Here is a 9,611-nt window from a genome sequence, read left to right as displayed (position 1 = left end):
GTTGCTTGATTTTCAACCTACAACCCCACTCCCATTCTCCTTTGTTGTCCCTGGTAATCTATTGCAGCCTGGACTTGGTGGTTCCTCCCCTTAATTGAGAGGGAGGGCCTTCAGTTTTGGGCAGAACTAGAGCCACCCATCCAGTATTTCAAATACAGTAGTACACACCCTCCAACTTCTGCAATAAAATTGGCAGGGATCATACAGACAACAGTCTTCTTCACTATGCAACCCTGATGCAATCCCAAGAGCAGAGCTATCTTGTGCACTGAATGAGGCAGAGGGCCCATGGAAAAAATAGTATGTGGTCCTGTATTTAAAAACTGTATCCTAATTCATACACACAAGGGGACCAAATTAAGGTGGCAAAGGCAAAGATCTCCACTTCTCTAGCAACTTCCATCTTTTCCATCTCCGTATATCTGATGCGCTCATCGCCATAGTATGTAGAAGATAAATACAAGGGGGATGAGAAACTTCATTGCTCAGGGAATTAAGAATCATGTTCTTTGTCCCTCTTTAAGCTATGCTGTGATTCTAAGAGATCAGTCTTCATGGTTGATTTCCAGGGGGGAAAGATCCACATTGCAACCTCAGCAAACATCTGTTTGATAGGGCTTTTTGGAAGGGGCTGAGGGTAGAATTCCCACAGTGATGAAGGGAGTGGAAAGGAATTTCTGTAGGTAGCTGGCTGGCTGAGTTCCTGTTGAAATGATTGTTTTAACCCTGCTGGGATTTCATTGTGTTATTAATGAGGTGTTAGGGCGCCTAGAGCCTGGGATTGGCAATTTTTCAGTTATATCTATCCAAATAAATAAATGGAAATAAGTATTAAAGGAAGGTTTGCAAAACCTAGCAGGTCTTACACTGAACTCCAGTGGTGGCAAGATTCAACTTTCAAATGGCAGGGGGTTGCACAGTGGAAGGCTCTCTCGATCTCAGAGTGCTTTGTAAAGACTAGCTAATTAAGCCTCAATAAGCTGAGCAAGTTATCTCATATTACAGAAGGGCAAACCGAGGCAAAATCAGCTAAGTGACTTGTCAAAGGTCATGGTGAATTTGTGACAGAGCTTTGGAACAGAACCTAGGTCGCCTGACTCCTTGTCCCCTTCTTGACCCCCAAGACCATTCTGAGTTTATAAAAAGCCCAAATCCACAGTGAGTCACAGATCTGTCATCGTTTAGGTAGGGCTCAAATCTGCAAGATACCGAGCACTCCTGTGAGTGCTGAGATCCCTCTGCTCCCACTGGCATCAGCAGGAGATGAGGGTTTTCAGTAACTTGCAGGAGGGAGCTCTGAGGATATGTCTACACTGCACTAAAGAAAACCAGCGTCGAGTCTTAGAGCCAGGTCAGCTGACTCAGGCTTGCGAGGTTCAGGCTCATGGGCTCTAAAATTGCAGTGTAGATGTTTGGGCTTGGCTGGGAGCCTGGGCTTTGAGACTCTCCCCCCAGTCCCCAGGGTCTCAGAGCCTGGGCTCAAGCCTGAACATCTGCACTGCAATTTAAAAGCACTGCAACCTGAGCTCTGTAAACCAAAGTCAGCTGAGCTGGGCCAGCTACGGCCATGCTGCAGCTCTTTTATTGGAAGTGTAGATGTGACCTTAGAGGCCAGCTTGAGACAGAGGAGCCACCAACTTTGAAAACAGTCAGAAATAAGCTTCTCCTGAGTCAGCTTGTGCCATCAATCCCCAATGGTCCCTGCTTACCCAGGCTCCTAGCTGGGTTGCTCACTACCTATCGTTCCTTCTCTTTATAAATGCATTAATGGCTTCTACATCCAGTGCCACCTGCCTCCCTTCACTTATTGCTATGTCTCCCCGTCAGGTTCCCTCCATTTAGCCTTTTGACCTTCACACCCTTCCCTGTTTTTTCATTTGTTGTCTCCTGTAATTAATTGAGTCCAGGTTCAGTGGCTCTTCCCCTCAGGCTGGGGGAGGAGCTTTCAGCTGTGGGCAGGTTTGTGCCCGCCCACGCCCTGGAGCTCAAATAGTACTTATTGCTATGCCCTTCCCTCTGCCTCCTGCATGGATTCCCTCTTGGCTTCCCATTCCTCACCCTGCCTTCTCCACTGACTTCTCTCCCTGGCAGTTAAGGCCTGATCCCTGAGTTCAGCCGGAGTCTTTCCATTGACTTCAATGAGTTTTGTATCTTGCCCTTATTCCCTTGCTCTTTCTGCAATCTCCCTTCCCTGTACAGGCACCGTCACAGTAGTTCCAGCGCTGTTTCCCTGGCAAAAGATAGTTTTTTTTGCAGCGTGTGTATGTATGTGGATTCTCAGGACCTTGTAAATTCCTTGCTGAGTTACTAAATTGCTACTCTGGCTGTGGAACTGCAGAAAGCCAGGAGATTTTAAAGCTAACTCTGCCGTGCTTTTTATTTGCCTGTGAGTAATGATCCCTGCAATAAAAGGTCCTTTTAAAAGAAAATCCCTCCTCCATTAAAGTGTTCTTATTGTGCTCTGTAAGCAATGATTGCAGTCATGTATTTAATTGTAGCTGCTGATAGTAAGTCTAGAGCGTCTGTATTTTAATCATATAAATTAATGGACAGAAAACTGAAAAATAAAACATGCAAGATGAATAATTGTTGACTAAGTCATATAGGGAAAAACACAAATTATCTATCTAATATATATATTGTATATTGATGTAGCTAGATACATTCTATCTATATACACATGCAGAGAAAGAGAGGGAGAAGTACTGTGTATATGTATAATACGTTTTGCCTGGAGTAGCTAATATGAAAAAATTATTTGAGTGGAACTATATTGAGCTCAATATATACTGAAAGATTAAATCAGTTTGCATTTTTAGAGGCTCAAATACCATGTCCATTTGTGATCATTTTGTACACGGGGACAGATCCTCAGTTAGTTTAAATCATCACCACTCCACTGAAGACTGAAGTCAGTGAAGATATGTCAATTAACACCAGCAGAGGTTTGGCCCTATATTTTATATACTGTATATTTAATATATGTATATATCTATATAAATATATAAGCCTGATCAAGCAAAGATATATATGTGTGAATAACTTTACTCACATGAGTAGCCCCATTGACTCTAATATCATCATTCACATGCATAAAGCGTGTGCGTGTAATGGGGTACACTCACTACTGGGGGGGGGGGTGGTTCCTTGTGGCTGGGCTTGGAAAGCTTTCGTCTAATCTGGTGCCTCTTTCTGTCAATTGCTTGCACCATGCCCGCCCCTCCACCCCTCCCTGGAACTCAGTGTTCCCTCTTCCTGATTCAAACCTCTGGCCAGGTCATTATCCCGTCCTCCCCCTCCAGAGTGCCAAAGTCCCACTGGACAATCTGTCCGTATATAGTGCCAGGCAGTCTTCCGGGCTAAGTCCAGGTCTAGTACCACTTTCCCAGTAGCTGATAGGGGAACGTGGGCCTGGGCACTACTCAGGGTTCTGGCCCAGGACCCTATGCCTAGTAACCAGGATCTACTTAATTTCAAGCCTTGTTGCTGTTTCCTTGGGCTCCTTCCTACTTCACTTCTCTAAACTTCCACTCCCTTTGACTTCAATGAGTAAATCAGGCCTATGACCTGATCCAGTTTCCAGTTTTAAAAATAGTTAAATAGGAATGTCTGATCACAAATGCAATCCTTTAGCTCTAGCCTGCACACTTAAACAACTTCATTTGGTGTGATTGCAATCTCTTACGGAATTTGCTAGCAGGATGCTCATAACAATAGATCTGTCTGCAGCCCTCAATGTAGGGTGCTGGGGACCTTGTAGGAGCAAAAAGCTGACTTCTATCACTCCCTTCAAACAGATCTCAGAGAGTAGCTTGGTATAGCTGTTCCTCTTCTTCCAATAGTGCTCGCACATGGAGTTCTGCAGGGGTCAGTCCTGTCTCCTGTTCTTTCCATCATGTACAGGAGCCCTCTTGGAAAGGCCATGGGCTCCAATACTGTCAATATGCTGAAAACAATCAGCTCTTGTATCTCCTTCCAGTGGATGTAATCAGCGCCGTCAAAGATGTCACTGCACCTGTGAGAGATAAGCCTATGGAAAAAAAGCAGCTGGATCAAACTGAATCCAAGTAAGAGGTGATGCTGGTAGTAAGATGGAAAACTCTGAGAATTTATGTAAGACAGTAACCAAACCCTTCATTAACGGCATCTGTCCTCATTTCATCCAGGCAACATAAAGCCTTGGGGGTCCTAGTGCAGTCATCACTGCTCCTAAACTCACCGAAAATGAGTGTCAAAAAACACTTTCTTGCACCCTTGGCTTGCATCCATGGGCAGGCAGATTTACCTGAAGATAAGGAATGGAAATGTGAGGAAAGTGATGGGGAATCATCCAGTTCTCTTGATGGCGTAATGGAGACTGATGATAAAGAATGTGGCTCATATGAAAAGGAGAGTAATGACAAGGAAAAATCTGGTTTACATTAAAATGAAAGAAACGATAAAGAAGAATCAGGCTTGCATGATGACAAATACAGCAGTGAGAAAAACTGCACACCATAGATTGACACATCAGATCTTGCTTTACGGCCAGTGATCCTAAACTCTGCCAATATTTATCATACAATTTTGAATGGGCTGAACAACATCTAGGATATGATGTTTCCAGTAAATGAGCAGAAGTGATACTTCTCAAAGTCACACTGCGAAAGTGTACTTGAGAATGGTGAGAAACTGAATCAGTGTGGGCTAGTTTACTCAAAATCAACTGACAAAGTGTTCTGTTTGTGTTGCAAAATATTTGACAAGAATGCCAAATCATTGCTTGTGCTTTCCTGGTACAATTTCTGACATAACTTAGCTGATGCTCTGAAGCAACATGAAAAGTCACCCTGCCATTTTATGGCCTACTCTAAATGGATGGAGGTCGTGTTCAGGCTCAAACTGAATAAATGCACAGACGCAGAAAACCAGCTCATTATTAATGTAGAAGCCCAGTGTTGAAGGAATGTGCTCAAGCGTCTGATGTCAATTACCCTCTTCCTTGCCAAGAATAATTTGGCTTTCCAGGGCTTGTCAGATAGGTTTTACACTGAACATAACAGTAATTTCCTCAGTTTGGTAGCGCTCCTTGGGAAATACGATGATGTCACGTGTGAGCACCTACGTCGAGTATTTTGTAGAGAAGCTATGGAGCATTAGTGCAGTAAAAACAATTCAAAACTAATTGATTGACCTTATGGCAAGGAAAGTGCTTGATAACATATTGATGCAGCTCACCAAAGCAAAGTACTACGCTGTAATAATGGACTGCACTCCTAGCATTAGTCACAGTGAAAAGACGGCATTTACAGTAAGATTTGTTAACGATGAGGATGGTTGTAGGCAAGTAAAGGAACACTGTTTCCAGTCTGTGGACAACTCAACTGGAAAAGACTTAACAGAACTGTTTATGAACATTTTGAATGAGAATCAAATAAAGCTTCAGCCAAGGCTATGACCACAGCAAGAACATGAAAGGAAGAAACAGTGGCATCCAGGTAAGGATCCTTGTGCTGAATCTAAGAGCTTTCTTTATGCCTTGTGGCTGCCATTCCCTCAACCTGGTTATGTCAGATGCAGTGTCATCATCTTTAGATTCAGTATCTCTCTTCGAAATACTGAAGAGGATATGCGTCCTGTTTTCAGCATCAACTATCGGGTGGAAGAGCCTCACGGACAATGTTACAAATCTGACCATGAAGCTGCTAAGTGACACTCACTGGGAGAGCTGCATAGACATTACCAAGTGATGGAGGTTTACGACGCTCTGATGGAATTGGCTGAGGTTGGAATCCAACACAAGGCACAAAACTTGGCAAACAGATCACTAACTTCAAATTTCTGGTCTCAATTGTGGTTTGGCACTATGTCCTGTTCCAAGTAAACTTTGTAAGCAAGGCATTACTAACTCAGTCGATGGATGTCCTGACTGCTACTACTTTGATGAGAAGCTGCTTTGATTTCATTGTGGCCTACAGAGACAACAGATTTGGAGATGCCATCCCTGCTGCCAAAGAAATGGTGGAAAACTTAGAAATTGAGCCTGTCTACGCGGAAACTCATATTCATTGGAAAAAGAAAGTTTTGTTATGAGGGCAGAGATGAGGCGATGGGAAGCTTAGAAGAAAAATTCAAGAGGGTTTTTTTTTTGCTTGTTCATTGTCCATCAAGGGTTCGGACAAATGAAGCACTGTGAAAAGACCTGAGGGTTTTTGTATGACTTTAGTGAGCTACCAGGGGACAGGAAAACACTCTTGAACAATTGTATGGACCTGCACCAGATGCTGACACATGGGGAACATCAGACATCAATGATAAAGACCTCTACGTCGAATTGGACAACATCAATCACTTTTTGCCACACAGGAAACCCTCTCCACTCCAAGTTCTCCAATTCATTCATGATGCAGAGTTGAAGGACACTTTTCCTAATGTGTGTTGAGGACGCACGCTCCCGGTCACAGTCATGAGCGGTGAGCACAGCTCTTTGAAGCTCAGGCTCATTAAAACATATCTTTGATCAACGATGGCCAACGAGAGACTGACATCGCTTACTATTTTATCGCTTGAAACTGCCATTGACCAGTCTCTGGAATTTGGATCTCTCGGATGCTGTGCTTCAGTTTGCAAGGGAAAAGGCAAGAAAAGTGACCTTTTGAACTAAAGGACTAGGGTTAGTATTCTAAGGCTGTCACCTACTGTCACACTATTTAATACTGGTCCACCCAATGTTGGTGCACAGTTCCATTTCTTCATGTTAGTACATTTCAGTTATTCTTAAAATTAAAACGTTTCTATAATCTTAGAGCAAATGAATGTTTGTATTTGCTTATATATGGTATGAATAAATGCAGCTTTACGGATCCTAGTGAGGAAATGTATCATCTTATATGACAGGGATAATTCATGCATCAAAGTTATGAAATGGGCTACAAATGCAATACAAATAAGGTATTCAAAAGTTTAACAAATGGAGGGAGAGCGCCAAAGATGCTCCTTGCCAGAGCACCATTTGGTCTAGGGCCAGCCCTGGTTGCATCTGTTCCTAGCCACACTGCTGTCATCTCTAGAGTACAGGGGACTCATTTTACCTGGACTGAAGGTGAAGGCCACAAGAAATGTGTGGGTTAGAAAGATAAACAAAAAATAAAGTGCACAAGTAAAGTAGCTAAACCCAGGAACGGTAGAGTGCACTGTCCTCTACGCTCATATGCTATGTCACTCTAACTGTGTATTTAGTACTTGTCTTTGCAGTGATAGATGCATTACAAATGCTTAAGATAGACAGACAGATAGATAGATTGGGGTTATTGGTCTGAGTAGAGACCTTCAAGACAACAAGGCCTAAGTTCTAATTCCCACTCTGACCCTCTCACTTTATGGCCTAGGGCAAATGATTTAACCTTTCCGCCTCCTTGTTCTGGCCTGTGATCTGGAAACAATCAGACTTTCTTCCTCAGACGGGTGAATTAGTTGATGTCTAAAAAATGTCTTGAAAAGCCTTTTACAAGTGCTACATCTTGATATTCTGGACAGGCAAACAGAATGATGCTATGTGGCAACTTGCCACCAAATCAGAAATGGACACAGCATGAAACCTGTAACACTGGATAGCAATGCACCAAGATCCCACACTGATGAGCTCATTAGAAACGCTAATTGGGGGTCAGACAGCTAGATTGAGTAGCTAGACACTGCTATGAAGTCCTGTCCTGGAGAGAGTTCGTGTGTTATTGTGACTTCAGCCAGACACCCAGTGCTGTTGTCCTGGGAGTAACGACAATGTCAGGAATCAGGACTTGCAGCAGAGCCAGTCTGGGAGCAGGGCCTACAGCACAGCCAGTCTCTAGGGAACCGAACAAGTGCAGCGGACTGCCCAATTGGCTCCATTTCCTGATTGGTTGGAAGAGTCAGCAGACCAGCTCTTAAGCCCAGCAGCAGCAGCAACAGTTCAGTGGCTGCTCAAAGCCTTTGCCCACGGTTGCAGTCGCTCCTATGCATGCTCATTCCCAGCCTTTCTCCTGCTTTCTTCCAGTCTTGCCTCCCTCCTTCCCCTTGCCGCCTTGCCTGACCCTGGGCTCTAAGTCCTGGATACCCATGCCTGTTCTAACCTCTAGGCACAACTGCCTATGTCCTGGTTGCTGACAGCTTGAGCAGCCCAGAACACAAACAACAAGGGAATTAGAGCTGACACAGCAAGCCTACATCCTACAAAGCCCAATATGCCTATGATGGAGATAGTGGGCACCTGTGACAGGATCCCTGAGTACAACCTGGACCTGTGGGACTACTGTGCCCCCTTACCGTCTCCAGCTGGGGTTATCTCATACAATGCTATGCCTCTGACAAGGAGCCAGCCCTTCCAGGCATTGTGATCACTCAGTCATTGGCATGTGGGACCCACACCCAGCTAAATTGAATGAAGGCTCTCCAAGCCACTCATGAATACACAGACAGAGGCACCAGCCTGTCACTCCAGCCCCCAGCCTAGCATCCCAGAAATATACTCTCAAGGCTCCCTTGGACAGTGCAAGCTCATTAATTAGTTCGGCACGCCAACAAAAAGACAGTGATGTGCAACAGCCCTTGTTAACCTGAGCTGAGATTCCCCAAGCATTTCAACCAAAACCACACTGTTTTAAGTAAACTGTAAAGCAGATTTATTAACTAATTAATAAATGTATTAATTTATTAACAGGGGGATGGACTAGATGATCTCCTGAAGTTCCTTCCAACCCTAATCTTCCATGTTTCTATGAACTACAGAAAGATAGATTTTAAGTGATTCTGAGTAGCAGGCATAGAGATCAAAGTTGGTTACCTAAGAAATAAAAATAAAAATGCAGTCTAATTTCTAACTTTAACAGACTAAGCAAGATTTGAATCAAGCAGTCTCTCACCCTAACAGATGTTACAGGCAGCTCACAGTTCCTCAATACACAGACTCAATTCCCATCCAGCCTGGGACCAATCTCCCTAGTTTAAAGTCTTTGTTTTCCAGACAATCTTCCAGGTGTTGTGATGGGAAGTGGGTGGAGGAGAAAGGCCAAGTGATGATGTCACTGTCCCTCTTTTATACTTTTTTCCAGCTGCTAGAAATATCCTTGCTGTGACGTGGGGGTCAGACAGTCCCCATTGGTCAAGCAGTCCCTCACTGCATACATGGTCTCTCTGAGAAGTCTCTGGGAGAGGGGATTCTTCTTGATGAGTCATCAGTGCCTATCTGGCCCTCCTTTGTTGCAGTTGAAAGGCTGGCTGTGGTCATCTTCCAATCTCACAGCATATTTCAGTAGCACATATAGCAAAATTTCATAACTTCACATACAATGATAATACATACAATCCAACAGGATATTAAGGTTCAACAGATCAAGACTTTTTAAATGATACCTCACAAGGCATACTTTGTGTAAAACATATCATAATCATATGACAGTGGTGAATATGGGGTTTCCTGGGTGCTACTTTGAAGCACAGAGTGTCACGGCACTCTATGGATCTTGCAGGCCCAGGTTGCCACCCTGCAGGCACAGAATGCAGTTCTGCAAGCTCAAACTGCCCGGCCTTCCAACTCCTGCTCCCCACAAGCCCAGGCTCCCACTGTCTGACAAATTCGATGAGTTACTAAATCA

This window comes from Emydura macquarii, unplaced genomic scaffold (genome assembly GCF_026122565.2).
Source record: "Emydura macquarii macquarii isolate MOO-44397 ecotype Brisbane River unplaced genomic scaffold, CSIRO-AGI_Emac_v2 contig_1253, whole genome shotgun sequence".
Classification (NCBI taxonomy): domain Eukaryota; kingdom Metazoa; phylum Chordata; order Testudines; family Chelidae; genus Emydura; species Emydura macquarii.
Note: the sequence above shows the minus strand (reverse complement) of the source record.